Genomic DNA, 8,122 nt, shown 5'->3' with positions numbered 1-8,122 from the left:
TCTGTAGTTATATATCTATTAATTAATTTATTGTGTGTGTGTGTGTGTGTGTGTGTGTGTGTGTGTGTGTGTGTGTGTGTGTGTGTGTATGTGTTTCACTTTAATTAACATTTTGAGGTCTGCAGTCTGTATTAAACTGTAGCAATATCTAACAAAAGTAAATTACGATAACATAAAGTGAGCTACACATTTTTGAGCCAAAACAAATATACAGGGTGTCTGGAAATTATCGCCAAATATTTCATAGGCAGGTAAAGCGGACTAAACTGAGTCGAAAAGTCCTCTACCATTTTGTAAATTTCCCCAATAGTTAATGAGATATTAATCCTTAAAGACAACCAAATACGCTCGCCCGGCCTACTACTGAAGTGTATACCTACCGATCGCTTGTCGCGCGGATCTTAGGAGTTGGAGATTGACTGGCAAGCGCCGCACACACCGCCGCAAACCTCCATAGCTCGGACGGCGCGCTTGCCAGGCTATCCAGTAGCCAGCAGTGCCAAGCTTCGCAGTAGTATTTGGTTATTTTTAAGGATTAATATCTTGTTAAGTATTGGGGGAATTTACAAAATGGTAGAGGACTTTTCGACTCAATTTAGTTTCCGCTCTATTTGTCCATGAAACATTTGGCGATTATTTCCAGACACCCTATATACAATTTATAAATAATATAATTCATTAAAAGTTCCATCAAACAAGTTCCACAAACAGATTGCTCTTTCCGTTTTTGTAAGATAAAATCAGTGAAAGATTGATTTAAAAAAGGAGACTTTTTGTCAAAACACTGAGGCAGAGCAGCAAAAGTACTTTGTTTTTTTTAATGTAAAATTTACATTTTTTTAATTCATAAATACAATGAATTTTAACATACCGATAAGATATTCTTACACAGCGGCACCGTCAGTGGATTATAACATCCACAGTACAGTATCGCGGCGGACCACAAACTGTTAATTCTGACATATATATTTTAATCATCACCTTATGTGCGAATGTTATTTCAGCAAAAGTAAATAATCTCGGTCATCGCTCAATTCAAGACGATGAATAATCATACTATAGTTCGTAGTTGATAGATAATTGCTGATATTATCTGACGAATGTGTGTACACACGGACTGCATGTATCCACTGCTGATATAAAAATAATACAAGATTTTTTTTTTATAAGTAACGTAAATTAAATGTAGAAATTAATAAGTCTAATAAAGAAACGCTATACGTTATTGAAAAATAACAATGTAATTATATATTTTGCACAATATGACGACGCAAGTAATAGTTCTTAGAAATAGAAATATGTATTGTATGTATCTCTCAAATAAGTATGCTATATTTACATTTCATACTATTTACGATATATTACAGATTAGTTTTGTCAATAATGTATAGCGAACTTTTTTAGACATTGCAAATAGTAAACTTTGATATCAATATTCATAAAAAAGATACTTTATACATCTTTAAAATGTAAAGACTGACTTTACATCGAGAGGTATAGGTCAATCTTTTTTAACACTTTGAATCATTGACAGCATCAATAACAAATCCGCAACTTTACTGATGACATGCGTACAAAAGTTCGTGTGAACATACACACGCAAGTCATATCGAACAATATATGAATAAATGTGAAAATTAAAGTGATTTAAAAATATGACAAACCAATTTATCAAGGTTGTCGATTGCAAAGGAGAAATATCGTAGTGAAATATTCTAGGTGAATATCGTGAATGTATAGATATAAAAAATAAGTTTTTGTACATATAGCTCCAAAAATGCGAAATCTAATACTGGGATAGATTTATGATGCATAACGTAAACATTTAACAATTAGCATGATATTTAATTTGATAAGTATATTAATATAAATGATATAAATATGGATGGAACATTTTTAAATTTCTCATTGATAAATGATATGTTCAATTTTTTATAAAAAATTATTTTCACTACAATTTTAAATTCTATGCAATTTTCTAGATAGCATGTTCAAAATCAGAATAAAATATTTCAAACATGTTTTAAAGATGTTTTAAAGATATTTTATGTCCCGATTTTAAACATAAGATGATTTTTGCATGCTATCTAGATTGTAATAAATTTATTTAACATATTTTACATATTTTATCTACCTATATGATAAAAACTTATTATTTACTTTTAGGTGCTTTACTATGAATATAGATATATCAGCGCAATGATTTGTGCAGAATTATTCATAAATAAAATATCTAATAATTTTAGTTTGCTGAAAAAAAAATGATAAACAATAAGCACATAGACTGTATATATTAAAGTCTGTATAGTAATTATCTAGCATATGACTAATCCGTTCTGTATCAATGAAGGGTTGAGCGTTTTTTTGATTATGAAAACGTTTGTAGCACAGCATCTTTAAAACATTCCAAAGGAATTATTGATTATATGAAGAATAAATATGTTGATTTTTTTTCTTATAATACATTTCTTATAATCCAATGGTCATATATTCGCAAGATCGTAACATGAAAGCATTTAATTTAATCTTGTACAGAGATTTATATGATTAATAGTTAACATATATACTTCGTAAGAAAACTTGAATATCTCAGTATCACATAAAATATACTGAGATGTATATTCGAGAACATTTCTCGCGAATTTCTACTAATGTCGTTGCTCGACATAAGAATGGATTTTATGCATCATTCCATCAATAAACGGCATCTAGTAAATTTTAATATTGAACAACAAGTGAATATAGGAGAAGACAAGTATGTTTTAACAATTCTATAAGTCCAATTATAAAAATATTGAAGATATATATACATATATATATATGTATATATATATATAAACATGTATGAGTGTGTGCGGCTCTATCTAAATACATGTATCATAGATTATTCTCAAAAATTCTGAGCTATTAGTCTGTTAGATTTTTATGAAAATAATTATAAACTTAGTCAGTTGTTAGAATGTATGTTTTAACTATTAATTTGTTATTTAATTTTTAATAATATGCTTTGTTATAAATCATTACAAAAAATATATTATAATTTGAAAAATTATTATTTTAATAAAAACTTGTAATATATAATTATGCGGCTCAGAAGAATTGTAGGTGCATATAACTGCAAATTTTTTTTCGTTTTGATAAAATATGAACTCTCCTATTTTAGAATATTTTATACTGTATACTATGTTTCTATTAGATTATTAAAAATTTTGTTAACATTAAATGAACAGAAATTAAAAGAAAATAGCGAATAAAAAATAGTTTTTAAATAATTTATTAGAAGAAAAAGTAGTAATAATTTTTATTAGTTAATTTAATTTTAACTTTTTATTTTAATATTAGAAATTACGTATAAGATTGTCTTATGATTTAGTATAAGTTATTATTTAGTAGATTTTTTAGTATAAGTTTATTAAATAACATTCTATTATACTTATTAAAAACATGGAACATAGTACATAATTTAGTTTTACTTTTATGAGTAATTGTGCCATTATTATAAATAAATTTCCAGTATATTTTATGACAAATTATAGAAATGTAATTGTTTTTATTATTAAAAATAACTCAGTCAAAAAATTGTTAATATTGGCAAAAATTATTTAATAAAAAAAATTTAATAGTTAAATAAGACTTAAATACGTATTTGTAAGCTGTAAACATAAGTTTAAGAAGTGAGATTATTTTTACAGGTATCAAAGAATTAATTAATATACGATACAGATATCTACATATACAATTTACAGATATAAATTTACAGATATAAAAAATTCAGTTTAAAAACGAGAAATAATAACTGATAGTTAATAAGTTTTAATATTAATACTATTGTATAGATTTTAGCATAAAATTGATGCATTTAATCCTCCTTTTGTGGGTTTTATTAACATAAGTGTTGGTAAATATTTTCCTGTATTCTTACGAATATATGAGCTTTGAACTTTTATAATTCTTTGGAAAATATTTGGATTGGTACCCCAAAAACAAATCGACTGTATATGACTTCACAAAAACGAGCTTATAGCTGAGATAAGGAAAAATATTTAACCATATCATAATAATAATACAAACGTTACCACAAAGGAGGATTTATGATATCAATACGTTATATAGTAGTAATCTTTTTCTAATGTAAAAAAGTGCAGACAGTGTATAATCAAATTATCATTTAAAAATTTATTTTATCTAGATCACTTAATACAAAATGTCCTTAATCGTCGATAATAAAGATTTAAGCGATTTATTTGCGTTGTAGCACATAAAAAAAGTGCTCACTACCTCGGCTATGTTAAGCAATTTGTATGCAATCGCCACTAAGAGGTAGATAAGACATATAATGTAATATGAAGTTCTCCTAGTATTTTGTTTTTATGAGTATAGAAAGAATTCTGTATACAGATTAATAAACAATTAAAAATTTAGAATATAAACGTATTATTAAATCCTTTCTTATAAAATATAGTTCCCATCGATCTATTACTTCTAATTAAAATGAAAATTAACTTGAGACATTATGCGACAGGAAATTTATTTCTCGGTGAGAAGTAATTATCGCCACATTCAGTGAATGATATGATGTATTATAAAAATATATAAATAATATTATTATTATTATTAATTATAATACATTCAGAGAAATAACCAAATACTTTACAAATATAAATGTAAGATATTTTATTGCATTTATTACTACTAGAAAATTTTTATAATTATATTTTAATAACTGTTGAGCAAAATGTATTCTTATATTTAATATAATTTTTATTCATAAATTCATTACTTAAATAATAAAATAAAAAGTAATTAATTACTCACCGGTATGATGCGCGAAGTTGTAGTACAACGTTGGTCTGTAACAAAACATGTAAATATATCTAAATTAAAATGATATATTTAAATAAATATGTAGAAGAATAAATAATAGTGCGTAAAAAATCTTTTTTATTCATAATATTGACAAATATTTAATAGAATTGAATGTGATAAGGAAAAATCTAATCCCGATTATAATTTCGATATAATTTAAATATTTAATATTTTAAGCAATTATAAATTTTAAATATTTGAAATTTTAAAATTTTATACATTGATATGTATGTAACATTAATTCTATTAGAAATATTTTATTAAAATTTTTAAAAATCTTAAAATATTTAAAATATATTTTTTATATTAGGCAATGTGTTGCCTTTTTTACTATATAAAATATTTGTGCAACGACATCGACAATTATTGATATGTATGTAAAGTTATTGTAAAAACAGTTACAGAATAGTAGCCCAGGTGATATAATATTTCTGAACGTAACCTTAGTCGTTGCGACAATAGAAAATTAACATCACAAATTTTATGATATTCGTTCACAACATTCACGATTATATGCAATAGAATCCTAGGCGCCGGGGAGGCACAGACCACTCTATGCCTCCCCCCTCCCCCTCCCAATAATTTTAGCAAAATGCATCCGCGCACTTTTGTCTTCTGAAGAAATAGATGTCAACTACGCAACAATATCCATTTTTTGCAGTGTACCGAATGGAAATAAATTGCTGAAATCATTGACATTTTTATTAATTTAACAGATTTATTTTAGTGATTTAATTCAGTGATTAAACGGACTGTTATAATTAATTATAGTGGCTCTTTTTTGCGGGTATTTATGTATTTGTTTTTCTACATTTATATTTTTATATCTAATTATTTTAATTGCTTACCCGAGTTCAGCGAATACAGAATTCATGTCTTCGTTATTCTTTTAATGTACATAAGTATGATATCATATCTCTCCTTATTTCCTACGTTCCGGTTGGCTCAAAATGCAGCGTTTTATTCTACACTTGTATTATACACTTGTATGTCTCGTTTTTCGTCTCCTTCGTTCTGGCATTCTTCGATATCTCCATAGTCTCCTATACTTAAATTCCGATCTCTATTCCGATGATACTCCTGATACTCGTTATCATAATTCCTTATCATTCCCCAGACACCGAACTTCCAAATTCAAGACTGCGTTTTCCTATACTGCCACAAAATTTTACAACATGCTTCTTCCATCCGATTTTTGCCCTTTTTTCCTTCGTTTCGCTCTGCCGCTACCAAGTTCATATCAACGATTTGAGCTCAACCGCATTTAATTCATCTATATTATTTTATTTTATCTTAATTGTTCTCCATATTTTCTACATAAATACTGTTTATCTTTATCGTTTCTGTTTTCTTTTTTATAATTCGCGTACTATCTTATTTATGTCTTTTTGCATTTATATATATTTATATTTTTATCATAATTATTTTTATATACTTCAAAATCGACTCTGTATTTTTTACAATAATTCCGTGCTTCTTAATTGTCTCTGTATTTAATTTGCTATGCAATAAGTCTGCGTTTACCATTAATCATGCCTTCTTGCAATAGGTATACTTAAATTATCATTACAATTATACTTAAATCATTTTTGTCATTTAATTCTACTTTTTTGAAACTATCGAATTATTTACTAAGCAAGATATGCTTTCTTCTATTAATTTCTCTATAATCTGTATTAATTTGTAATTCGTTTCATTTACTGGGAGGTTTAGTAACAGCAGTTCTACTGATGTTTCATCATTTGTGTATGCTTTGTAATTTCTCTATGCACAATAAATAATAATAATAATTATACTTTATTTCGCTAATCATTTCGCATTAAAATACAAATTTTAATAAGGAAAGTCGCCGATACTGACATACTATTTTGTTTTTAGACAATATTTTTTAAACAAACGGTAAAAAATAATATAAGAAAAAAAGGCTCAAATAATTTATAAAATTAATAATCATATAGAGCTACGAGCTAGATCTTAATGTTGTATTATTATAAAACAAAAGTTTATTATTACGAATGTTTTGACCCTAACTGGATCATTCTTAATGTTGAAACTAATACAATTTAAAAAACAATGACTTATTTGAAAGACAATAACTTGACAAAACACTTATATTGATATATTTTAGACGGTAATTGTAATAATATATAAATTCATTTTGGTACTATATATAAAATTTCATTATGCATGGATGATTTTAAACGTTATCCAGTATATAGACGTGACAAAATACTCGAATAGGTGAACATATAGATACATTATAGCGTGTGGTCATCAACGGCTATCTTATAAAATGATCTTAAAGAGTCACAATCGCAAAAGTTTAGAATTGCACTCTCAAATTGATAAATGAATCAATTCTGAATATTGTCTAAAAACTAATAATTTACAAAAGATTATATAAATAATAATTTGCAAAAATGAATGTAAGTCGCTGACTAAAATAATTTCCTCAACTCATACGCAAAATTTCACATTATAATAATTCAGTTATACAAAATAGAATATTGTATGTCTAAAAAACGATTACATAAATAAAATTAAAACTTGTATATATAACAAATAAAAAATTTTATTTCAAGATATTTGTATACAAAAATTAAAAATTAAATACAGGAACAAACAATTAAAAATACCAATCGATGAATTTATATATTATTATAATTACTGTCTAAAGTATATCATGTGTTTTTTTTTGTCAAATTATTGTCTTTCAAATAAGTCGTTGTTTTTTAAATTGTATTAGTTTCATTGAGAATGACCCAATTAGGGTCAAAATGTTTGTGATAATAAACTTTTGTTTATAATAACATAGCATTAAGACCTGATTTGATTCGCAGTATACTGATTAAAAAGTAAATAAATTTTTTTTTGCGGATTTTGAGAGCGCATAAATAACGCATTATTATATAACTTTATTCATTAAAATTTGGTTAAATCGAGGGCCAGCTAGGCAGATGAATTTATTGGTACACATATATATTGGATTATCCGGAAAGTTCATGCCGATGTTGAAGGAAAATTGAAACACGGAAAATTTTAATTTAATAAATGTATACTAAAATTTAAATGTATACTAAAATTTTAGTCGGTACAAATTTTCCGGACAATCCAATATATAAGGTTAGCTCTTCAAAATTATTTTTTTAATAACTTTTTAACTAAAGATATGCAAATGAAAAATTGACTTATTTCGAAATATGTAAACGAGAACTTATCATGCCATTTTGAGCATAGGTGCGATTTAAACCTATTT

Source organism: Atta cephalotes (genome assembly GCF_000143395.1).
Source record: "Atta cephalotes unplaced genomic scaffold scaffold00001, whole genome shotgun sequence".
NCBI classification, from domain to species: Eukaryota; Metazoa; Arthropoda; class Insecta; order Hymenoptera; family Formicidae; genus Atta; species Atta cephalotes.
This window is presented reverse-complemented; position numbering follows the sequence as displayed.